General features: G+C 42.9%; 1 protein-coding gene and 1 long non-coding RNA gene across 4 annotated transcripts in view; one reads left to right on the forward strand and one right to left on the reverse strand.

Annotated features, from left to right (window-relative positions):
- CCNJ (cyclin J) overlaps positions 1–6,059 on the reverse strand; it is a 40,781-nt gene extending 34,722 nt beyond the window's left edge. The window contains exons 1-2 of one of the 3 annotated variants that reach the window (XM_029609948.1): positions 5,848–6,059; positions 4,774–4,857 (exon numbers count right to left, since the gene is read on the reverse strand). The gene's annotated coding sequence lies outside the window, so the exon portion shown is untranslated. Of the gene's footprint in view, positions 1–3,714; positions 3,739–4,365; positions 4,520–4,773; positions 4,858–5,847 lie in introns of those variants that run through there. The other 2 variants (XM_029609949.1, XM_029609952.1) reach the window with 2 other exon arrangements.
- A 156-nt stretch (positions 6,060–6,215) lies between these two features.
- Positions 6,216–25,616, forward strand: LOC115095791. The gene is made up of 3 exons (XR_003857870.1): positions 6,216–6,484; positions 22,438–22,589; positions 23,742–25,616. It is a non-coding gene; the product is annotated as an uncharacterized LOC115095791 (long non-coding RNA).
- The last annotated feature ends 211 nt before the right edge of the window (positions 25,617–25,827 follow it).

Here is a 25,827-nt window from a genome sequence, read left to right on the forward strand (position 1 = left end):
ACGATGAATGACTGACATAAACCAGACAAAAATCTGCTTACAGTCCAAACGTCAGTGGCTGCTGAGTCTACCACATACCTAACTATTGCCCTCTTCGTCTCAAGAGGCTGGTTCTTTGAGTGAAGTCAGCAGCTGCCCAACCATCTTCCAGCTTGTTTACATTCACACGTGTTGCTGTTACAGCCTCCTCTGGTGTGCATGTTAAAGGCAGCTCTGCTACACACTTAGCCAAAATGAACTTGTTCATATGTTAAATAATGTGCCACATGTGTTATCAAAAGGGCTCCTACCAGCTCTGCCCCACTCACTAAGACAGTGTTTTCTTTAAGCAATTTAACAAGGGGCTCCCAGGCACAGGAATGGGCATCTGGGAGGCAAATGCCCCTAGTTAAAGTTGCCCCCAGACCAGACAAGTCAGAGCTGTCATCAGGCAGGCACTGGGAATGCAGCACCACCACCAGTTCAGGAATGGAGAGAAGGCTTCACAGCCTGGGCTCTGCTCCTCCACCCCACCCAGCCCTGCTGATTGGTTCTGATAAGCACAATGAGCCAATCAGCTGCAGAAAGTAGCATGGCTGTTCAGGAGCAGGGTCTCCAGCACCACTCAGGATAGCAAGCAGTGAAGGGAGAGAAGACGGAACACATTTTAAAGTCAGCCCTGGTTTTGGCTAGTTACAACTCTGTTAAAAACAAGAGAGAGAGAGAGAGAGAGGAAAAATGGGTGAACAAGAGGACAGAGCAGGGCAGAGCACAGGTGGGGTGTAAGAATGGAGAGGAGTGGCGCCCAGAGCATTCTATCAAGAGAAGGGAGGAAAGGGAGACTGCAGATGCCCGGTGAAGCGGGAAAAAGAAAGCAGGCAGACGTATGGAGGTCTCCCTTGCTGGTGAAATGTTATTCTGACACAGCTTTCATAGGACAAGGGGCTTCTGCATCTTCTTCACCCTCTCCTGTGGTCCCTGAACACACACACACACAGGGACACATTCTAGGGGCCATGAGAGAAGGAAAGGAGGATGCAGCAGCTCCTCCTCCCCTCAAGTTTAAAAAAAAAAGAATAAAACCCAGACCTGCCTGCTACATTTGTTCTCAGGCACAGCTTTTGCCACTGGTGTTTTGTTTTTGGTTTGCTTGGTGTTAAGCCTGAGAGATGTATATGGTCACAGCTTGTACTAACCAAAGCAGATTCCCCACAGTGTACTAGGGAAAGAGGAGCTGCTGCATCAGTTCCTACAGCAGCCCCTCTTCCTCTTCTCTTGTGGTCTGATAGCAGCTCCCTCAGTTAGTCCCATGGGGGGGGGACAACGGAAGATAAACCAGAGGAAAGGAGAAAGGCAGACAGTCTTAGGGGGCTGTGAGAAGAGACAGGGAGAGACAAAGGCCTAGGGGAGTGGCGAGACAGGAGTGACAATATATTGAGAAATAAGTGAAGAAATAGTAATGGAGGTAAGACTCATAGCATGGAGTCATGACATCAAGAGAGACAGATAGAAGGTAGGCACATAGAAAAGGAACACAGAACCAGGAAAACAATTCACGAGGCAAGCAGAGCAAAGGGATGAAGAAAAATTAAATTTTAGATTGTAAAAAAGATGTGTTTTCAGAAGAATCAAACTCTGTAACTTATTTGGCAATGGTCAGTTACAGTCAAGTGGCAGAATGTTAAATCCATCTATCTTACAGTGAAAAAAAGCCAAAGGACCTTTCTCAGCTCTCACTTCAGATGTTAACTTTGATCTCCCCTACGCTATTTATCAAAGGCCCAGATTCTCATAAATTAACTTACACTGTCTCAATGCAGATCTACAAGACCTAGCCACCCCATCCCAACGACCTAAGCATTTCAGCCAAAAGCTCCACTGTCACTCTGTAGATCCTTAACTAAGTTACAATGCTACAATGTATGTTCCCTTGTCAGACTTAAGTTAAAAAATTGTTCTCTAAGTTTTTTGATACAATGTAATTATTACTATGTTACGATGCCACAATATATGTTCTTTTCTCAGACTTAAGCTCCAAACTGTTCCCTAAGTTTCCATGTTACAATGTAATAAGACACCTTAGTCTTATTATTCCACGAGTTATAATGTAATCCGATGTGATATACCCCAATGAATGTCGGTATATATAAAAACAAACAAACAAACAAAAAACACAACAACAACAAAATATTCCCGATTCAAAGCCATGCCTCCTGGTACTACCATATAATGTGGATAATGAAAAGTCAAGTTCTGATATTCTTCCAAAATTTCTCCAGGTCAGCAGTTCAGGATGAAGGACACTCCTAGGGAACGAGCTGAGAACAGAATAAGGGAGGTGAAGAGAGAGATTATGGGCAGAGGTGGTAAAAGTGCAACATGTAGAACAGGTAAGGGGGAAAGAGGGAGGTGGAGGAGCAAGAACAGAAGGTTGGCCTATGTGGAATAAAGAGGAAGCAGTTAGAGGAAACCAGAACCTTGATTCCTCACTAGGAGGGAGAGACATAAGACCACAGGGAGATGAAACAGATCATTAAACTGACTTGTCCCAGGCTTCAAAATCCTCTGCTGCAGCACTTGTGGCAATGGTGCACTATGGTGAGGGCCTGTGCTGCCTACAGGAGAGACAACATGTCTATTAACCTTGGGAATGGGCAAGGTGCATCAACATGTTGATTTGACTTGCTCCTGTCCATTGCTATTTCACCCCCATCCCAATTATTTGCCTAGAGATACCACCGCTTACAGAAGCCCCACTCTAGCACAAGGAAACAGTAATATTTGTCATATAACTTTTTAGCCCACCCAGTCCACTCATCTGCCACTATGAGCCCTACTTCATCTCCAATCTTTGCCTTTACCACCATTCTTTGTATCTGAGCCAAGCTTGCTTGACTTCTGACACTGTTTGGGTTGCCACCACCTCTGCTGGTAAATTTCAAGCATCCACTCCTCTCTCAGTAAAGTAGTACTTTCTCAAAATTGTTCGTTTGAGCCTCCCTTCTTCCAACTTCATATCATGATCCCTTATCCTATGGAATAGGTACATTTCTGTAGCAGAAGTATAAAGAAACCTGAAAAATACCTTAACATTATCACATCCTTCCCTTTCTTTCTAGACAATGATAAACTCAGTTTCCAGAGAAAACTTCTGACCAGTCCTATTTTTACTGATAATGCATGCCGAGACCAATAAGGATGATTTCAAAATGGGGGAAAACCCCCCCCCCCTAACAAATACCAAAATGTATTGGGATGCAAGTTCAAAAACCAGGACAGCCTAGTAGTTTCCCCATCTACTCACTTCGTTGCTTTTAGGCAGTCTATAAAGGATATTAACTCCTAATCCATTCTGCGACTAGCAGGCTGGGAAGTACTTGGATTCTACTTAACCACTGAAGCCACTGCTCCTGAGAGAGGATGGAAGTTAAATGAAGTGTTGCAAGTGGGCAGAGCTTTAGGAGCAGGGCTGTCACTACTGAAATGAGTGGAAAAACTTCAGAAACAAATAGACAGTCACTACTGGTGTATAGGAGCATCTTCCTATGCAAAACAGTTGGCTAGAAAGAAAGAGAGTATTTTAGTCTTCTGTTTGTCAGTATTTCGATAGCTGACTAAGAGAAAATGTATAAAGTTATTTTCTTCAGAAAAGACAGACTACTGTGCTCGTGGCAAACACCTTTGTAATTATTTCTACTAATTTTAAAGGTTTCATTTTTAGTTGTACTAACTTACCTTCGTAAGTCTCCACAACAAACAGGAAAAAACTTCCCTCCTTTCAGTTTAAGCTAAAGGCTGCAGATGCCAAGATTCAAAGGAGGCTTCATAGCACTAAAACCATCCAGTCTGAGTTGCAGCTCACCCACATTTGAGACATACTGCAACTCAAATGTTAGGCAGGCAAAGCTAATGGTAGCAGATTAATATTTCAAGCAAATACATCCAGCCATCTCCCAGCTTAATATAACTCAGGCCCTTTTATGATTTTGAAGTCTCAAAGCTCATCAACATTCTGCAATTCAAACCTGCTCAACATCGTTTAGCTTCAGAAACAAAAAGTATGCTATTTAGTACTAAAGGTGCACACTCATTTGCAGTCTTTACAAAAAGATTTATCAGCAGCCTACAAAGTTTGGGATTTTTTTTTTTTTTTACATTATTCTGTTCTCAAGCTTATCAGACATTTAGATAACTTGAATAGATAATTAAATATGAGTGAAGGTTTCACATTTCCATTATAAAAAAAAATATCAATTTTTAAATATATTCTTTAAAAGTTTTGAACCTGAATCTTAAGAAAACATTCAAAACCCCTTCTTTAGTTTGCATTTCACGTTGCAGACATCTATACTGGATACTCTAGTTTAAAGTTTAGAGACAATTTACCATGAAAATCGAGTGTGTTTAAAGTACAACCATCCAGCAGTACTACCAAAGAACTGTGCTTTCTTTTAAGCGCTCTAACGCAGTAGGGAGAAAAACTCTCAGTGACTTCCTGCTTATCATTTGGGTGTGAGGCAGCCATTGAGGGGCAATTTAACAGCTGGTCTCAGTCTTCTAAAATCCTGAACAAACAAGACACCAAATAGCTTTTTAGCATCATTTATTTCAAACTTTTCTACCAATCACCATTCTCCCAGCTTAAGTAAATGAAACAGCTGCTTTCGATCATAATACAATTTTAAAAAACATTTTTCAATTAACTTTCAGGATATAGTTTGTCTTTTTTTTTTAAGGAACCTCGCATTTCTAGTTAAAAGAAAAAAAAATAGTGAATCGAGGAGACACACTTACTTTAGACTGAACAGCTTTCCACCACTGTCCTGTCAGCTCCATTGCATAGGAGAAGCTGGATGGAAAAGTGCAGCAAATGTAATCCTGTGACATTAAAGGGATTGTTTTTAGTTGTTATACTGGCCAGATCACGTTTAGCGACTTGAGTAAAGTTAGATACCTGAACAGAAAACCCTGGGCGAAAGAAACAAAATCTATTCTTGTCAATTATTCGGTCAAAATCAGCAAGCTATATCGTCGTGTGTGCTATAGTTGTCAGCACACCTGCAAACCACTGTACACATTACCAATGCTTTTCAGTTCATTATCAATCCAGGTGTGTGGGGCCATCAGACAATGGAAATCCCAGCATGTTTAAACGATGCAATGCTTTCTTTTATAAAATGCTCGTTTAATTTTTGTTAATTTCTAAAACATAACCACATTTCCCATAAAATACCGCCTTAAATTCCGCAGCTTTTATGTAAATCTTCTTCAAATTTCCCATTTTTAGATTTGCCATGTCTAGTTACTTCTTCAATAAAGAAATGTTTCTTAAGAATCCTGCACGCACTAGAATGATTGAAGCTCGTCTTCTTTGAAACCTCTGAGTTGTGCTGCTGTAGATATATTTTAGAATTACATCTTTCTGAAAATCAAACTATTATTCCAAAAGGAAAGAAAAGTGAAACGTAAAGTTTTCCTTGAAAGCGGGTTAGTGGGAGAAGATGATTTCCCTATACAGTTAACTGAAGCGTAGCAAGGACCCTCAACCAGAAAAGCCCGGTCGCTGCTTCCAACTCCTCTAGATCACAAAATCTACAAACCCAGCCCCGACTCTAGCTTGGTAATCAAGCCTCTGCACACCCGAACAACGATGAAATTCAAGACCAAAACAGAGACTGTAGTGAAAAACAACCAGGGATTTCTGCCCAGATCCAGGTCTCAAATATTAAGAAAATAAGGAGGACAGTTAGAAGCAGGGAACAGCCCTCCCACGATCCCACGCACAACAAAGGGTGAGCGAGCATGCTGTCCCCTGCCCATTCACAGGCTGAACTCTAAACAAACTTTCTAACAACTTCCTGAGCTCACCTTTAGCACAAAGTTGCCAGTAATCGAAGCAGAAAAGTCGCGTTCATTTCCTTCTCTTTTTTTTTCTTTTCAAAGGCGGGCACCGACTCAGTCGGAGAGAAAAAAAATAATAAAATTAAAGTCTCCCTCAAACCCCGCAGCCCCTTCCACCCATTGTTAAAGGGCTACAGCCAGCAAGTGTATACAAAAGCTTGTAAGCGGTTGCACGCGGAGGAGAATCTGCCAATCCAGCTTTGCCTTACAACCGAGTCTCTTCCAAGGCGTCCAATCAGGGCGCAGCAACCTAAAGGGCCTGGGCTCTCTTTAAATGCAGCTGGTTTGGATCGGTTGGGTTGCCGTAGTCAGGCAGGTAGTGTTATGAGCGCGGTTTAGAGTAGTCTGACGTCCTGGGGATGGAAGCTTGTGGGCTATGGAGAAAGCAGTGAGCAGCTCCTGCTCCAGGAGAAGGAGGGACGCCTGCAGTTATCTTACTCTGGATTGCCAGAGCGATGGCTGTTGCTGCTGGCACTACTTTGGTCCTTGCATTGTCTTGCCTTTTACCCTTGCTGTCTGCTTGAGGTTCCCCCCCCCCCCCCAGGAGGAATGGAAAGTAAAGGGCTCTGTAGTTGCCTGCTGCTACTCTAGGCCATTGGTAAAGGTAATCTGGGTTGCGTATTTTATCCCGTTTTGTATGGTATTTTCCTCCTTAAAACCTACCCTTCCAATAGTAAAAGAAGGAAGGGCCCTTTCCCTTCTTTACCTTTAATCGCAGGCAAGACTTCATTTTTTTTTCTTTCAATTAAATTAGTTGCCAGGAAGCTGGACTTGCTTGTCCCTCTCTACAGAGAGGCATTCTTGCCCTGATAACACATTTCTATCTACTGTGGGGATTTTCTCCTCTCACTTTACTCTATTTTGATTTTTCCCTTGCTTTAATCTGCTATGCTGTTGTTACTCTTCTCCCTTTACGGTTTGTTGTTTTCCCTTCGAGTGTATCAAACCCTCTTCCCCTTACTTTTTCTAAGTTTATTTTTTCCCTGGCCTTACTTTTAATTCCTTTTTTCCTTTGCCTTAGCTTTAACTTTGCCTCTGGTGTTGCCCTTCTTCCCAAAGTACTTGCTTTTCTCCTGATTGTTGGTTTTTCCCCTGCACTTGCCTTTGTTGCTTTTTTTAATAAAATTGTGTTAAAGTTTAAGTACACCTGATTAAGTTGTATGTTTCAATAAACTTCTGAGTGAACAGATGCTGACACAACCTGTTTTCAAACATAACATCTTTATGCAATTGTTAGTGCAAAACTATTTACTGATTTTGACAGATTGAAAATAGAAGTGAATATACCATGTGAAAAAATATTGATACCATTTCCTGGCAATATTTTTTACTGTTTCCTTTAGGAGAAATTGCTGCTTCCAAATGTTTTCTGCAGCCAGCTAAAAGTTCTTCTGTTCTTGCTTTTGGAATTATTTTTCCCACTCTTCCCTGGAGAATTCTTCTAGCTCAGAAATATTCTTAGTTTGCATTGCATATTTAAGATCTCCCCACCAAATTTCAATATGAATGTGAAGGCCATTCTAAAACTTTTATATTTCTTTTCTATAAGTACTTCATGGTTGGCTCTAAGGTATGTTTTAGATTGGTGCCTTGCTGAAACTAAACTTTTTTTTTAGCTTAATTTGCTATATAATCCATTCTTCCTTCCAGCTGCACAATACCTCTTGTGCCACTGGCTGTAACACAACTCCAAAGCATAATAGATCCACCTCCATGCTTAAAGGCTGGAAAGGTGTGGTTTTCTTCAAATGCTTCACCTGTTTTCTCCAGATGTATTGTGATCCCTGGCCTGATGATACAGTCCCAGGAACCACACCTAAGAACAGTCTCTTAAGATTTAAATCTTCCCATGTTAATTCATCTGAGTTTCCAAGATTCCCTAAACCAGATGGGTATCAACTCAAGATTCAACACTTCATCATGGTGGTTAAGTTTCTATAACATGGAAGTTCACCATGTTCCACAACCCACATGAGTGAACTACAAACCCACACTGTCTTCTCCGTTGCCTCTCATTACTGGTTGTGACATTCCTTCTGGCAAAGATCCATTGAGATCTCTATACGTGGTTGTGGCAAAACTGTTCAGTTTTAGTTTCATCATTCCAAAGCATGTTCCAAAAAGTTTGTCTTATAAGGTTTTGTGTTCATTTTTTAGTAGATGCTTTTTGTGATGAGGTCATAGAAAGTTTCCTTCAACTCTCTAATACAGTGCTATTCAGTGAAAATCTACTGTAGTGTCAGCTAAATTGTTCAGCAGGTCACTTGCAGTGATCCAAGTGTTCTGCTTTGCAGATCTGGATGGTTCTATTGGGAGATTTATCTTGGTCTCCCAGATCTTGCCTTGACTTCAACAGTTCATTTTAACTTTTGTTTCTGCTAGTTGAAATTGCTAGCTGGAAGCATTTAGTGTATCTTTTTATAGCCTTATATCTACTTTAAGAGTGAACTATTCATTTCTAAATGCTTAAACAGCTACTTAGGAAAGCCCATGGCTGCTGAAAGTAGACAGAACAGTGACAACCTGAAATTATGTTGTCTAAACATATTGCATCCTAAAAACTCCAGAAGGAGGCTCTCTAGCACATTGGAAGCATTAAAAAGAGCATTTAGTAGTAGGTCTGATAAATTTGAAACTGTTCTCAACAGCCCTTGGCTTAGGAATGAACCTCATTTATATCAAGGTATGTGCAAAACTATCCCATTTAGACACTACCCAGTGAAAATTTTAAAATGGTCCTAGTATTCGACTAGGCAACTGCCTTCGCCTGACTGGTTAGGTCTTCATTCAATATTTTGGGCTTTTTTTTTTTTTTTTTTGTTAAAGTATTCAGTGGGAAGGGTGTCAACATTTGCATATGCCATAGTCACTCTATTTTCATTGTGCTTAAATCAGCAAAACTTTTGCATTAAACATTGCAGAAAGATGTCATTTTTAACTTTGGTCTCAAATTAATAAGGTAGATTTATTCTGTAGACCTCGTACATGCAAGCGCTGGGCTACATACATCAGATACTTGCTGCTGTCCTGTGTTATAATCAGCAGTCTGTGTTCAAAGGTCCCAAAAATACAAGTAGTATATAGTCACTGAAAACCAGATTCACACAGACGTAAGAGCTGAAGCATTTCCCTGGGGTAGAGAAATATTCAAAATATAGTGCTGAGCCAGGATTTAATAGGGAGATCACACATGAGTACGCATTTGGAGTGAAGCTGGTTTTCAATGAAGATAGGTAACTTTGCACTTTGTTTTTGGGATGTCACATACTGCACGTAGACTGATTATAATCGGACTGCAGCAAGTAGCAATTCATTTACGTAGCCCAGCATGTCCATGTAGGATGGTCTAATGGTGTCATCAATTCAAAGCTAATCTCTATCTCAATATACAATAAGGTAGATTTATTATGTCTGTTTGCACTTTACTGGCTCTATTTCAAATCTTTAATTTTTGTATCATGTAGAGATTATTGGCTTCTGATCATTCAGCAATTCACTGAAACATACAATTTGATCAGGGTGCCTATATGTTGTACCCTCCTTTGGGTGAATTCCTTATTTAAAAAAAAGAGTACCAAATCCAAATGGTTTCTTTTGCCCTTGCTTTAACTTATTCTGCCTTTTAGTCACATACCCCTTCCTCCCCCATGTAAGTACTTGTTCTTTTGTGAAGTCTGTATTTACCTTTTAAATGCAGCTCTCTTCCATCTAAAATTGTCATGAACCAGCTTTGGGTCACTGAAACTGAAGACAACAGAGGGACACTGCAAGCCCTGGCTGCTGCTTCTCAGTGTTTTCTGCCTTTGGCTCGTGCTGGTGAGGCAGGTCACCACTTCACAAGAGGCACCAGCCTACAGCTGCAAGAGTCCTCCTGCCTTCCTGTTTGCCTTAACCCAGCTTCTGCTGAGGTATCATCTTTAGCAGCTGCTAATTTGGGTAGGATACTATCAAGAAGGGTGTGATCCTAGCTGCCCCCAGTCATACTGTGGCTTGGATGAGTATGGGTGGGGCCAGGAGAGGGACTACACCAAAGGAACTTACTGTGGGCTCTCTTCAGGACAAGGACAGAGGTGTGAGTGCACCGCAGATGCAGCCAAGCCCACACCAAAACGTCAGCCTTCTCAGGCCTCACTTGAAGCAGTCGGTCCCCAGTTCCCTGGTACAAGAGTTGGTATGGGCAGTGCATCACATCGTGCTTCTCTGTGATATTGATATTAGCAGCACTCCAGCCCCTGCCCTGATTGGAAAGGGCAAACCCTCTCCCATGGATGATAGGGGGCAAAAAGGCAATCATGCTGCCCCCTCCCCAAGGGGTGGGGCAACAGCTGATGTGCTGTAGGGCTGCTCTGGCTGGGACCTCCTGGTATATCTGTGCCCAATTCCACCCCCCCCCATGGTTTCTGGTTTTGTAGGAATTTGGTTTTGGTTCCATCTATTAAACTGTGCCAAGCGACATTAGGTGCTCCTAGGCAGGGGTGTTGAAGAAAAGTATTAACTTAAGCTGTGGAAACCTCAAGCAGGTATATCCACCTTTGTTGGTCTTGCCTTGAAGACTGGATCAAATAGCTAATTCTTCAACTAAAAATCAGCTGCCTGTATGATCGTGCATTCTATAGTTTTCAGCACCCTGCAACCACTGTATATGGTTCAATACTTTCCTGTCCATTGTCAGCCCAGGTGGGTGGGGGTATTGAATAATGAAAATGCCAGGATCTTTGGGTAATGTAATGCACTGCTGGTCCTGGAGTACCACAAGCAGGTCTGGTTTTCAGGATCTCTACAATGCATATACTTATCTGCATGCGCTGCCTCCATTGTGTGCAGATATGCCATGCTTATTCATTGTGAATGTCCTGAAAATCAGCCCTGTTTATGGCACACCAGGACTGGAGTAGCCTACCAGTTGTGCAGTACTTTGGGTTATGCTTTAGAAATTAACAATCTTCCATAAGACTCTCCCCTGCCAAAAAAAAAAAAAAATTCAGCTGCCCTAAACAAGCGATACAATTTCCCCAATTTTAATTTAGAATAGGGCTGGTAGACTTTGGTCCTCAAGTACCACAAACAGGCCTGGTTTTCATGATATCTATAACGAATATTTGAGCCAGATTTGTATGCACGGTCTCCATTGTATGCATATTCATTGAGGATGTCCTGAAAAAGTTTTTATGGCTCTTGAGGATTAGGGTTGGCCATTTTTTTTAAATGAGCATTTGCTATTCTGCCTCTTCCCGAAATTGGTCTCAAAGTGGATTACAATAGATTTAAATGAAGAGGCTTTATAATCAAATTGGAATTTGCAATTTAATGTAGCACTGGAATCCAGCATAGGAAATAAAGACCCTGTAGTGTATAGCACAGGCCCTGGTTGGGTGTTCAGGGATGTTGGGTCTTAAGAGAAGACTTGACTGAAAAACCAACCCTGAACTTAACGTAGCATGGCTCCTGGTGCAGGGATAGTGGGACTTTGTTCCAAATTCTTGTTGTAATAGCTAAAAGTGTGGCGTCTTGTGCAGGACAATCTGGAGGCAGTCAGCAGAGGAGAGGAAAGAGCCATTTCGGCAGACCAGAGTTCCCTTGAATGTCTGTAAGGGGGGGGGGGGAGAGAGGATTTATTCAAGCATTTGAAGACACAGCAGTTTTTAAATGTTATCCTGCTTTCTACTGAGAGCCAGTGAATCTCCATGTGTTGCTATTTGTCTGTAAATCAATTGATTAAGAACTGTGTGCAGTGGAAGAAGGGTAGGAAACTCTGGTCCTCAAGTGGTAGCAGTTGGTAAGGCTTTCAGGGGGTTCATATTGAATATGCATGAGATGTATTTGCATGTGGTGGAGGTGGTGCATATTCATTGTGGATATCTTAAAACGCTGACTGTATTGTAGCCATATTTGCAGTACTCAAGGCTTGGAATTGCCTGCCCCTGACTGGAATTTCTCTGAAATCTGTGAGCTATGTTGATGTAGTCTTGTAGAATTTGTATCTTGCTGAAAACTTAAACTATTCCAAAAGGAAAGTGAAATTTCAGTTTGCTTGCAGGGGTATGGGGATGAAAGAAGACTTTCTGTACCGAAAATGGGAAGTGGCAAGGACCCTCCAATAATAAGATTAAAAAAAAGCCTGGGCAATTGCTCAACTCTTTCCCAGGGGTCTAAGGGGGTGGAAGTCAAAATTTGGCAAATTGCTGTGTGCGCTGGAGGGGAGTCTGCAGCTTAGCTTACTCTGGTCTGCCAAAGAGAGAGCAGCTGCTGCTGGCATAAATGTGGTCCTTGGACTGAGAGAAGCGGCTGTCTACTACGGTTACTCCAGGCCACTAACTTGGGGTGTGGTGTGTTTGTGTTTTCAAAAGGGGAAACAGGCTTGCAATAACAAAAGAAGGCTGTCCATTACCTCCTCCCCCCAAGCCAAAGCCTGCAGAGTTCTGGGGTTTTTGCTTCTTTCTTATTTTTATAAGTTATCTTGTTTTCCTAGTTGACCCTTTTTGGTCTTTCTCTTTAGATTTGGGCTTTTTGTAAATTGAATGTCTCCTTCCCTGTGCAAACATAATAGGTCTTCAGAGTTGGAGAGAATCTTTTTTTTCCTTATGTTTATTTTACAGCAGGGGTGGCCAACTCCAGTCCTCACACTACAGCCATGCTGGTTTTCAGGCTGCCTGTACTGTATGCAGACTCATCTCATGCATAGTCATTGTGGATAGCCTGAAAACTAGGCCTATTTGTGATGCTCAAGGACTGGAGTTGGCCACCCCTGTTCTAGAGCCTTTGGGATTGAAGCTGTAACAGTGAGGTAGGCCTTGATATTTATTTAAAATGACTTTTTCCCTTTTGTGGGGTGGGGGTTGCAATCTCACCTGACCTTTGTTCAGGAAATTCTTCTCTGCAGTTTTATATTCCTACTCTGCTATTGCCTTTTTTTTTTTAATTCATGTGCTTCCTTTCCTCTACCCTTCCCTAGCTTCCTGTGCTGTGATTTTCCCCTGGACCAGTCCATGTTTCCTTTCAATATCTCCTTCCTATTGGTTCAGAGTTCTCTCTTAATACCCTCCCAACTATAGCTACTTGCAACTTATTGTCCACTAACATTTTTAAACTGTAGAAGCACTAATCAAAATGGAGGGAGCAGTCAGTCTCCCTTTCTCTATTTTTGTGGATATTATTAGCAGTAGCTGGTCCCCTTCGCCTGTAACCTTGGGATCATCTGATGTCTTTTCTCCATAATAAATCCAAAATATTGCTAAACCGTGTCACTTTTTGCTCTATCTAATATCTGAAAAATCCATCCTTTATTCTTTTTCAACACCCACTACCAAATTCCTTATCTACACTTTCATTGCAACCTGCTCCTCAAGAGCTTTCTCACTGATTCCTCTTTCTCTACTAAATCAGAAAAAAAGATACTGTCTCTATGTAAAGCCCTTATGGCACAATATTTGGAATACTGTGTGCAATGCTGGACACCAAACAGATGGTCTAGAGCAGTATTTCTCAACTTTTTTTTTTGTCAGGACACCTCTGCGAGAGGGTTCTCACATGTGACATACTTGAACACATGACAGTCATAAAGCTACATATAAATATATACTTTGCATTCACAGGAATACCCTGTCCCTAACCATCAGCAATGGGTGTAAAGCAGAACTAGAACATTCCCTGTATAACTCACCATACAAAAGATATATTCTAGTGTTATCTCAATAACAGCAACACAAACTCCTATTATCACACAGAAATAATTGTAAAACTATATTAATGTTTCAAAACAGCTGATGAAGAGAACAATATCTAAATTAAAAACTTATTAAAAATTCTCCCCACATTATTAAAATTTCAAAACAGGCAGACACATCACATGGTAGCCAAATCAAGAAAAATGAACTTAAAAAGCCAACTTGCCTCCTCCGGTGGTTCTCCTACTCCTTTATGTTGTAGGCCATTAGCTACTGAAGCTGTCGACGTGGTCCTCTTCCTTAGGGACCACACCCAGTCTCCTGTCTCTCAAACACGGACCAGTTTGTGTGTCTCACACCAGTCATCTCCCTGATCATTCTCTCCCTCACACACTCACACTAGTCACCTCTCTATCACACAATACTTTCAGTTACCTGCATGCTTTCTCTCACTCCTGCTCCCTCCCCCAGAGCACAAATGGTAGCTGCAATAGCCTCCTATTGCTGCTGTCTCCCTTGCTGCTTGCCAGCTACTTCTGATTTTGCTCCAGTCCTGTGCTGCTGCTTGGGGCTGATTCTGCTGCTACTTTTCAGTGTAGCATGGGCCCTGCTACACAGCACTTCCTCTTCCAGGCTGTGGGAATGGGAAGAAGAAGAGGCCATGGTACAGTTGCTGGCTTCAACGGAAACTGCTTCTGTTCCCATCTGACCAGGTTTGAATGTTCTGATAACCTGGGTGGCAATGACAGCAGTGGAAGAATGTCAGTCTGCCTGCCACTTGCTTGGTGGAGGAAGGGGAGAGGCGCAATGAGAGGTGGGACAGCATGCAAAACACCTGCCACTGCTTGGTGCCACCCTGGTAGGTTATAATGCACTGGTCTAGAGGGTGGCTATTAAAATGGTCCGTGGTCTTTATTGTAAAGCATATGGGGACAAAGTTAAGAGATCTAAATATATATATACCGTAGAGGAAAGGCAGGATAGGGAAGATATGATAGACTAGGTATCACTGCATGGTCAGGGGATAGACTGAGGGAGTAATCTAATACAATATTTCTTTACAGAGAGGGTGGTGGGTGTATGGAACAGCTTCCTAGTGGTAGAATCAATTCAGGAGAGCATGGGCCAAGCACAAGGGCTCACTGAGGGAATGGTAAGGGTCATAGAGCTACAAAAGATGTGCCATACTGGGTTGGCCCAAGGTCCGTCAAGCCTAGCATCCTGTCTCATGAGTAGCCAGTCCAGGTCACAAATACCTAGCAGATCCTAAATAGTTGATTTCGCTTCCAAGGGTAAGTGATAGCTTTCACGAGTATACCTCGCTAACAACTGTTTATGGACTTTTCCTTCAGGAACTTGTCCAACCCTGAGTTGTGTGGCTGGGCAAACTCAATGGGCTGCATAGCCTTTATCTGTCATGTTTCTAGTCAAAATTTGACTGCACAACTTATCTTCCATCATTGTTACTACATCTGCCATCCTATCTGCTCCTCCATATAGTTCAAGCTTCTTTTGTCTACAAATGCATGCATTGTGTAATGCCTACACCTCGCCCTGTCCACTCTGCTCTTCTTGGAAGTCATCCTTAATTATGCCCTTCTCCAGACTTCATGCTTTCTATCTTGCTATGCTGTATGCCTGAAATAGGCATCCTGTGCGTTATGTTCCTTTCTGGCCTCAATCAAATCCCATCTTAAAAACCCACCATTTTGAGGCTGCTTTTGAATATTGGGCTCTAGTTCTCCTGATCATCCTCTTGTTTCTAACCATTTTCCCTAATAAGAGACTGGAGGAGTTTATTTTATTTGTCCTGTTTGTCTGTCATTAATAGCTTGTAAGCTGTCCAGAGCAAGGACTGCCTTGTGTATATTTGTACGGTGCTCTATATCTCTAGTAGCACTATAGAAATTAGTAATAGGCAGCAGAGCTTTGATCATGTAGCTCCAGAGAATGATCCTCCTCTTCCAACCACACGTTGTGGCTTTAATTCCTCAAACCAGGTTCCACTACATTCCCAACCATGCTGAAAGCATGGCTGGCATTGCCCCCCTAGGGTCATGGGGTGGTACTTGCAGCTAGAATGCAACAGAAGCCTGTGGCCATGCAGGGAGTTAGGGCAAGGAGGTAAGTGCTATTAATATTTGGGGAGGGATACCAGCTGCTAATGTTGCTTCCTAGACAGGAACTGCAGGTGCGTCCCCTATCATTACTGAGGCTTCACAGGGCAGGGACCTGTGGGTGGGGACCAAGCTTGGAACAGTAATCAGTGCAGGTTGTCATCCATGAGTTGACCCAGAAACTAGCAGCCTAGTGCTATAAGCATTGAATCCAGGCCACTGATGGTAGAGGGACTTCCTCCTAAGCCAGCCATCTTCCCTCTGCAGTGGAGTGGAGGAGAAGCCTAGCGGTTAAAGCAGCAGGTTATGAACCAGGGAAATCGGGGTTCATATCTCACTCCTTATGACCTTGGACAAGTCACTTTACCCTATGTCTCGGGTATGAATTTAGATTGTAAACCCTCTGGCTATAGCGAAACAGCCTGCAGTACCTGAATGTAGTCTGCATTGAAGTACTGAAAAGCAAAATATCAATTAAAAGGCTGACTAAAAAAAAGCGTGCTGGTGGCTAACAAGGTGTGAGAAGAGCAGATAGCCCTTGGCAAGAGCAAGGAGTGAGATGCCTGGAGAAGGGCAAGGAACAAGAACAAACCACACATCCAGGCTGGAGTACTGAATGTAGAAGATGAAGTCTTGTGAATACAGGAATAGAACCGAAGTATGGGGACCAAAAGATAGGACCAAGTTCTAGCAACTGACTGAGAATGCTTCAGTATAAATATCTTCTGCAGCAAACAAGATGGCTGCCGGGGGCCATGTAAAACAGAGCAGGGTGGATGGAAGAGTCCAAGGAGCATCCAGTACCAGCTATAGGCTGGAGGAGCACTCTGCAATGGATCCTTAACCAAGCTTGGGGAAGGTGTAGGAGAGGTACAAGGTTGGGAAGTACTTGGGATTCTATTAATCAAGTGCTGAAGCCACTGCTCTTGAGAAATTGTGGAAGTTAAAAGACGTGTGGGGTTTTTTTTGGCCTGAATTAGCCATGCTGTTTGGGACATCCTCAGTCTGCCTCTGAGGCAGAGCTTTGCTTTGTGCAGCTGAGTGTATCTTCCTGTGCAATCGAGCGCCTTCTCCTCCTCAGTCTTTCTTCCGTGCTGCAATCTGTAGGTGGAGCTTTTTCTTGCACTTCTCCTCTGAGTTTTTTCCTTCACTGAGACTACACCAGCACTTTTCACATGGCCCCCAAACCACCTGGCTTTTTAAGTACTGCCAGTGAGGTAAGTTGATGTCTATCACCAGACATAACTTATGTCTGGGGCCTGAGCATGACCCGTTGGCAGGCCGTGACTGTGGTCATATGTTATCCTGGGCCGAGAGATAGCATGCCCTAAACATCGCATGCCTCAAGGAGAGGGAACTGCTCCTAAGCCACGCTGTTGTAGTACCTTTCATTATACTCTTCCCCTAGGCTGAAGCTGGACTGCCCAGAAAAACAGAAGAGCCTCCTCTCTGGGACCACAGGGTAAAGGGGCTACCAAGAGCTGAACAGTGTATGCCACCACCGTGCTCTTCCTCTCCAGGATCCACTGCAGAGCGGTGCATCAGATGGTGTGGCCCAGGATAACATATGACCACAGTGCTGGTGTAGTCTCAGTGAAGGAAAAATCTCAGAGGAGAAGGGCAAGAAAAAGCTCTGCCTACAGAATTCTGGGTAGCGTACCGCACTCAATCTAGCATTCAGTCAAAAGCTTTTGACTGAATGCTAGATTGAGTGCGGTACACTACCCAGAATGCTGGTCTTACATTTGCTGTACCTTTGATGAGACTAATTTAACAGAGTTTCAATTTGGATCTGAAGTGTTCAAGCCCCTGAGGCAGCGGCTAACAAGCTGCGAAACTCGGCCTGAGTCGGGCATCCTCTGAACACATCTCTCTTTTAATAAATATTGGAATTAGACTGAGGCATCTATTTTGTTTTTTATCCTTACTCTTAAATTGTTTGACAGAGAAATTCAAGATGACATCCCCAAAGTTGATTCTTCCCTTTCTACAACCCAACAATTATATGTGCTCACTTGACCTCAAATTATGCCTAATCTCACATTCTGATACACTGCTCCTTCTGGCAGTAACTGTGCTTCCAGTCTAATGGACAGCACTGCCAATACAAAGTACTCTTCTTTGGTCTAGCCTCTGTCCTGAGAGTCTTCACCAAATGCCTAGTGGTGACAGTGGCCCACTTCTGACGAAACTGGGTTCATCTATTCCCCTACATGGATGATTGGCTGCTCATAGCTTCAGACAAACCGACCCTCAGGTTGCACGTGAGGGACATGATCAATTGCTTGTAGGCTCTGGGCTTCATCAACTAGGAAAAGTCCAGTCTCCAGCTGACTCAAGTCCTGCAGTTTGTCAGAGCAAAGAAACACAGTAAAAGAGAGGGCTTTCCTGCCCAAATACAGAGTGTTGATCCTGTGTGACCTGGCAAAGCAATTGTGGGCCTGTACATAACCCTTAGCTCACCACATTTCATTTATTTATTGGTTTTTATATACCGAAGTTCATCAAAGATATCACATCGTTTTACATTATAACAGAAACTTGCGCAAAAGATGCGTTTGACATAGAACATCTTGACCCTCCTGGGCCAAATGGCTGCAGCAATATTCATAGTGCCTCACACTCTGCAATGGGGCCTGAAGGTTCAGTGGACACAGTTACTTCCTTCAACCATTGTCAGACAAAGTACTCCTCACCCAGGCCATGAGGAGAGACATAGCTGGGTGGCTGTCTCCAACAACACTTAGAGTGAGCCCTGTTTCAAAGCCCACCACATGAGCTAATTCTCACCAGACACTTCAAAGAGGGGGGTGGGGAGCCATGTCAACCACCTTCAAATGCAAGATTTGTAGTTGGCCTGGGAGCACGCTCAACAAATCTACTGGAATGCAGGTGATTTGAAATGCCCTCCTCATCTTTGTTCACCAGGTCTGGGACAAACACATCATGGTACACACAGACAACCAAGTGGCTATGTTCTACATAAAGAAGCAGGGTCAGGTTCCTGGACACTTTGCAGGAAAGCGATTCAGATTCTTAGAATGGATGGAAAAACAGGCCATCTGGTTTCAGGCCACCTAACTTCTCAGAATAGTAAACTCCAAAGCAGACCATCTCAGCAGAATATTCCATCCGCACAAGTAGTCGCTAAACCAGAAGGTAGCGGACACTCTCTTTGCCCATTGGGGTACTACAAGTATGGACTTCTTTGCAACATTGATCAACAGGGAAGTCTGCCAGTTCTGCTCAGTGTTTCTGAGTCCAGAGAGATTTGCACAGGATGCCTTCCTAAACCCATGGACAGAAAGCCTCCTGTATGCTTATCCTCCAGTTCTGCTCCTGTTTCGTACCGAAATGCATCATGAATATCGCTGACCTAATCCTCATAGCCCCAGTGTGCCTGAGACATCCCTGGTATGCTTATCTGGTTTGACTGTCCAGAGCTCCCCCTATACCAGTGAGGGAGGAGGGGGATCTGTTGTCTCAAAATGGGGGGACACTGCTGCACTGCATGCACTCCTCACTTTACCTCACGGCCTGGAGATTGAAAGGACAATACTGAACCATCTCCGTGTGTCATCAAGTGCCAAACTTTCCTGATATACTCTCACGAGTGTTCCACCCAGAAGATCTACCAGCTCAAGTAGCACCATTATTTCACTTGGTGTTGCATCCACTGAGTAGACCTGTTTTTCCTGTTTGGAAACCCTGCTGGATTATCTACTCACACTTCACCAGTTGAGATTGGCAACTGCTTCGGTATGAGTTCACATCAGTGCCATAGCAGCATATCATCACTCACACAACGGCCTCCCAGTTTCAAACAACCCACTGGTCTCACACTGCATGAGGGGACTTTTGCATCTTAAGCCTCCAGTATCCAAACCTCTGGTTCCCTGGATCTAAACCTCATACTGGAACAGCTCATGTTCCCACCATTCGAGCAAATGGACAGTTATCACATGAAGTACTTGACCTGGAAAGTGGTATTACTACTTGCTTTAACTTCCACTAGGCAAGTTAGCGAATTGCAAGTGTTGGTTCACTACCCTTCATATCTACAGTTCTACCACGACAACATGACCCTCTGGACTCATCCTTCCTTCCTGCCTACGGTAGTTTCAGCATTCCACGTGAACCAAACCATTATGTTGCCGATAACTTTCCCAAAACCGCACAGCAATGATAGAAAATGCCTTCTGCATATGCTAGACTGCTAAAGAGTGCTGGCTTACTAAAACAAATAGGTCACATGCTGAAAATGGGATTTTGAGTTCTCTATTTCTTTCAGGTCTAATGTTCCTGGTCTTCCAGTAGCGAAGAGAACCCTCGTGAGCTGGATAAGGCACTGTATCTAACTTTGCTATTCCAAGCGTTCGACACAGCTCCCTAACAAGGCCAAGGTGCATAGGTCCAAGCAGTGGCTACCTCGATTGAGCATCTTCACATGGTACCATTGTAGGAAGTTTGCAAAGTAGCCACTTAGTCTTCACTGCATACTTTCACATCTCATTACTGTCTAGATCAGCAAGCATCCTCAGATGCAGCATTGGGTTCGGCAGTTCTGGGCCATTTGGCGCAATAGAGAGCTGGCAGGGCTGTCCACAGTAAGAGCAGGTTGGGCTTGCAGTAATCAGAAGCAATTATAGAAGAGGATGATGCTGTAAATCCATCTGCATGCCAGACTCAACCCTGTGGCTGGGGACTCCCAGACAGCATGGCTAATTTAGCCCTGCTATCGGGTGGGGGCAAGTTTGCTTACAGTAAATGGTGTTTTCTATAGATAGCAGGATGAATTGGCCATGCTGACCCACCCACTTCCCTGGATATCAGTGCAACATCCACTCTGAATGGGTTTTTGCTGGGATATAGACTGAGGAGAAGATGGCACTCAATTGTGTGGGAAGTCGCACAGAGCAAAACTCTGTGATAGCCTCGGGGCCACTGAAGGACATCCCAGACAGCATGGCTAATTCATCCTGCTATCTACGGAAAACAGTCTACAGTAAGCAAACTTGCTTTTCTTGAGGTAGCCACCTGGCTGGCAAGGAATGACCTCATTTTACAAAGAGATCTAGGAGTAGGGTTATCACTGTTGGGGGGGGGGGGGGGGGGGAAATGACTAGCAGACTTTTGAAGTAAATAAGCCCAACTAATAGTCAATACTTGGGAGGGGTGCAGGATGCCATTAAGCCGCACTTAAGTGATGCCCCAGTTGGGAATGTGGGAGGTGGCCAATTGATTGGGATGAGATCAGCTGATAAACTGGGATTAACTGCTAATGTGTACGCAGGATCTACAGGCTGAGATCCAGTGGCATTGAGGGAGGGATACGGAGAGGCACTTTCCTACAGGCAGGGACACCTGGGTTGGGATTTTTGCTTGTTCTTAGGGAAGAATTTTGGGTGGGACAAATGCTGGTGATACGCAGGGGAGAAAGGCAATGTGTGCCAGTATGATGCCTGCACCTTTTCCATTGGTTGGCCTTTCACCTGGGGGTGGACTGATCCTAGACCAAAAAGGGAGTGAACTCCTAAGTGAAGAGGTGATGGGAAAGAGGCAAAAATGAAACATGTGATTCAAAATTCCTACTGAGGCACAAGGGAAAACTAACATGTACAAGAAGATGGAAGGTGTCAGTATGGTGGTGGCCCCCAACCTGACTCAGGATAGAGGGCAAATATCCAAGTGACTTCAGAGCTGGACCGACAGTGGTTAGTGGGGGTTAAGTCAGTGGAAGCATGGGATTTGCTGTCTGCATCTAGCTAATAGCCAAATCCATGCCTTTGTGGCAGCTCTGCCATGGGGAATGGGAGTCCACATGGGGCCAGAGATATGTATGGCAAGGTGATGGTTTCTTTGTTGGGTTTTTTTTTAAATAGGCTGGCTACCATGCAGCAGGTGCTGGTTCAGGGCATTGTAGTGGTAGGGGTATATTACTAACTGGAGTCTTCGAATGGCTGGGAATGAGGGTTATTGTATCTGACATGCCTTTTATCCTGAATGCCAAGTTGAGGGCCTTCCACCATTTTTGTCTTGATCCAAAGACACTCCCTCCAAGTAAAACAGTTTGGGGCCATTTATTATGTCTCTCATGTCTCTAGAGCTTCCAATCACAAAGAAAAGTTGCCAACTTGGTAATTAAGTTGTCTTTCACCATTTATAGTATATGAGCAAAATATTGTTGGGATCATTTAAGAGGAGTCTATACCACATCTGTTCCTTTTAGCAAGAACAAAAATGATTCTCAAATCATAACTAGGCTATCTAATGAGTACAAAAGATTATTGCCTTCCCAATATGCAATCATAATTACATAGTTAATAGCAGGCCAAGATGGTGTCCAAACTCTGAAGTATGATAGCAGACATCATCTCCATTGTGGCATTGAGATGTCTACCTCAGCCTAAATTGTAGGTTAATAGAGGAAATGCAAGAGACTCATGAGAAATGGCTGAGCATTAGTTAATTACATTTTTGTTGCACCTTCATAGTGTAGGGATCTCTTTCTGTATTCTTGCCAAGTCTTCACTTTTGTCTGCATGTGGGCAATGACTAGTCTTAGTCGCACTGAATTTTCCTTGTAAAGTCCCTCCTGTGTACCCACTCCACTGTGATTGGTTATGTAAGTTTTCCAAAGGCCATATATGCACTAATTAAAGAAGATCAGTATCTTTAACAGATTTGAGGAGTCTGATAATGCATATGTTCCTCCTCCCATGCTTTTCTTGATTTTCTACTCCTGTCCATTAATTAAATGTTTTCTCTTCACAAAGGTTCTATTTGCACTTCTACATTTCCATTCAAAATTTCCTGTGCGGCCACTCGATGATCCAAGTCAATTGTTTGCATGGCCTGTTGTTCAAACCCATCTCCAATCTCCTCATCAAACAACAAATGAAGCTTGCTTAATATGTCTTCTAGAACTGTAAATATATGTTTTTGTATTCTCTTCTATAATGTCTGACAAAGCATGCGCAGCTTCTGATACCATCTTTGAGTTCTGTGCACTGAAAGGCCTCAGTAATGTAGTTGTCATAATTTTAGTCTAAAGTTATTTCTCCTCCAAACAAACATATAGCTGCTGATTGGTGCCGAAGGTCATTTAATGCTGAAAAATAGTTTTGTCCCTAATTAATGCAGAAAATTATTAACCTCTACAGAGCCTTCCTAAAGCATAACCTCCCAGCTTGCCTGCCTGCATGGCTGGAATTTAGCCTATATTGCATAATGCTTGCAGAAAGTGCTAAGATGTTGCCACTGAAAAACTAACATCCATGCTTACATGAGGCCACAGACAATACTGGCATACCATATGGCCCTGCCAGGCACAAACTTACATTGTAAACCCTCTGCGGATAGGAAAAATACCTACAGTACCTGAATTTAATCCACTTTGAAGTGCTGAAAAAAACTGCAAACAGCAGAATATTAAAAAAAAAAAAAATCTAAAATCTGTCCGCTAGCAAACAAAGGTATGCTGCCAAGGTTGTCTTACAGGAGGCTGTTTTTTGGCAATAGCCACTTCAGACTTTACAGCTATTGCAAGCAGACCTTTGAAGAAACAAGTGTGTGGTCATGTAAAAGCTTCCCTAGGAAATGTAATAATTGTAAATGGGAGTCTCCAAACCTGCATGACCATTTCTTCACTCTTTGCAGGAGGTGCCTACCTTTGCATCTTTGTTACAGGTGAAAAGAAGAAAATAAATTTTTTAATTTTGCTATGTGTGGTTGTATTGTCAAGTTATTTAAAACTACTAAAATATATCCCTATTCTTCATCCCAATCCCCAAGAGAACCTTTTAACAGGTTGATACCATCACCAATTGTAAACCCATTAGAGGAAATGGCAACATGTAGACACCTAGAGCTAACAGTAAGTAAGGTCTTCTCACACACAATGTCTTATAATCATAACTGGTCACTGTAATGAGAGGGAGATCCACACCCTAGGCCTGTTTATACTGTTTGGCATCATGAAACAGGATTCATCCTGAATACAGTTACACAGGTGTTCTGACTACATAATAAAAGGCCTATTTTTTCAAGATTTAAAGAGTTTCTTCATTCTCTTCTGCAGGACAATTTTTAAGAGATAAAACAGAGTGGAGAGTCATCATGCAAGCAATACAAGAGAAACTAGACACAGCCAAGGCTTGAGAGAGAACTACTATTGTGAAAAGCACAAGAGGAACAAAGAATTACCAGAGCAATGGTATACAGATAGATGGGGGCCAAGGACTATCTCCAGGGACAATAAGATATCACACTTTGTGGGAGTCCCAAAGTCATTTGGGAATGTGGCCATGGATGAATGGATAGTGGACCAGAGCAGCGTTATACTTAATACCTGGAGAGGATCAATGAGAGTTTGTAAAGGACCTCGTAGGAGAGCAAGTGAGAGACATTGCCAAATATATTTTATCAGAGTAGCAAAGGAATGTTTTTAAGATTTGTGCTTCTGTGGATGATTTATGGCGATAAAGTACCAGTGAACACGAAACTATAGTTTTATGACAGAAAAGAAATTGAAGATCTAAGAACATATGCATAAAGAAGGCAAGATAAAATGTCTAGGGCCATTGCAAGGGACCCCCAGGTGACTTGGGAACCCAGAATCAATGTTAAAGGAGAGATTTGTTATAGACCATAGAGATGCCACATTAAGGAGAGAAATGAAGATGACTAGTGGATCATCCTGATCCATCATCCCCTAATTTGATTCAAGTAGCAACCATCTAATTTGAGAAAGATGAGATGACAGATATTGGAAAAGATAAGCTCCCTTTCATGCTGACCAGAAGCAGAGGTGATGTGATCAGAGCTACAAATGTTAAAGCCATAGGTGAACCTAATTCAATCGTAGGACATGTTAATATAAGTTAAATGACTACAGGCATGCAACAAGAGAAACATAATCAGCAGCAAGGTCTCTACCAAATACTCCAATGTAACAATAACAGAAATGCCAGATTTTTCTCTGAATTGTAGACAAAAACAATGAAAGATATAATATTAGAAGGCCTACCATTTCAGCAGTAATGTGGAATCCTCCATTAAGGAATGATAGAGGAGATCTGATATGCTGTCATGGGCAGGGGCACATAGTGAGAAACTGAGCCAGAAGAAAGGAGAATCCAACAGCTGGAAGGAATTTGTATATTTGGTGATAATGCTAGTTACTTGCCACAGCAGTGTGAGAAGAAACCCCTATGACTGGGGCTGTAGACACATCTAATTCCAATGTAGAATACAGCAAAACAAGGCCACATAGGAGAGAGAGAGATCACACGAAAGAAAGGGCCTTTGGAAAGAGTCCAGTTCTGGACATTCTAATTGGTGGAGTAAAAACAGGTGCTACAGATAATTCCGATGTATCTACTATCTCAGATATATTCTTTAAACAACATTTTGAAAAATCAGAAGATGCAGATTGGGTAAAGCTAACTGTTGTGACTAGGAAGTCTCTACCTATAAAAGGATGCATAGTGGCAGAAGTTATGTGCCCAGGCCAAACGCTAACATAGAAGTGCATATTTAAAGTCCAAGACACCCAGCCTAAGATGATGGTCTAGTGGGCAGAAGAGTCTGTGTGAGCTCCTAATCAGGTTCCCTTTATTGCTTATGGGTGCCTTTTTTTTTACCTTGCATTTCTGATGGGGAAGTGCAAGGGAGTTGTGAAAGTCTTCCTGCTCTTCCAGGCTGCAGATCTGTCAGACATCGATTTACAGAGCCTCTACAGATGTTACCCATGCAACCATCAGAGGCTGCCTTGACTGGTGTTGGGGCAGCTTGTCTGCTGGAAGCCAACATATTGGTGAGCTCTGTAGGTCAAATGGCCCCACAATTGCCATCAGTGCCAGCCCCAGCAGTCTCAGAGCAATACTTCTTGGTTGGTGTCTCCTTTTTGTCATCTTTGGGCACCCGCACGCTGGTTTCTGTGGGAGTCATTATGGAGGCAGTAGAGCATGGGGGGGGGGGGGGGAATTCAATGCTAGTAGTATTAATGGGAGTAAAGTGGAGGCTGCAGTTTCAATGCTGACCCAGTGGGAAACCTTACCCAGCTCTATGGAGATACCCATGGTAATTGCTGGACTTCAGGTCAGAATTGCTCTGGTTTTAAACTTTCTGCTATTACTTTGGACTTGATTTGATTAGTGAAAAAT

The sequence above is a fragment of the Rhinatrema bivittatum genome, chromosome 7, assembly GCF_901001135.1.
Source record: "Rhinatrema bivittatum chromosome 7, aRhiBiv1.1, whole genome shotgun sequence".
Classification (NCBI taxonomy): domain Eukaryota; kingdom Metazoa; phylum Chordata; class Amphibia; order Gymnophiona; family Rhinatrematidae; genus Rhinatrema; species Rhinatrema bivittatum.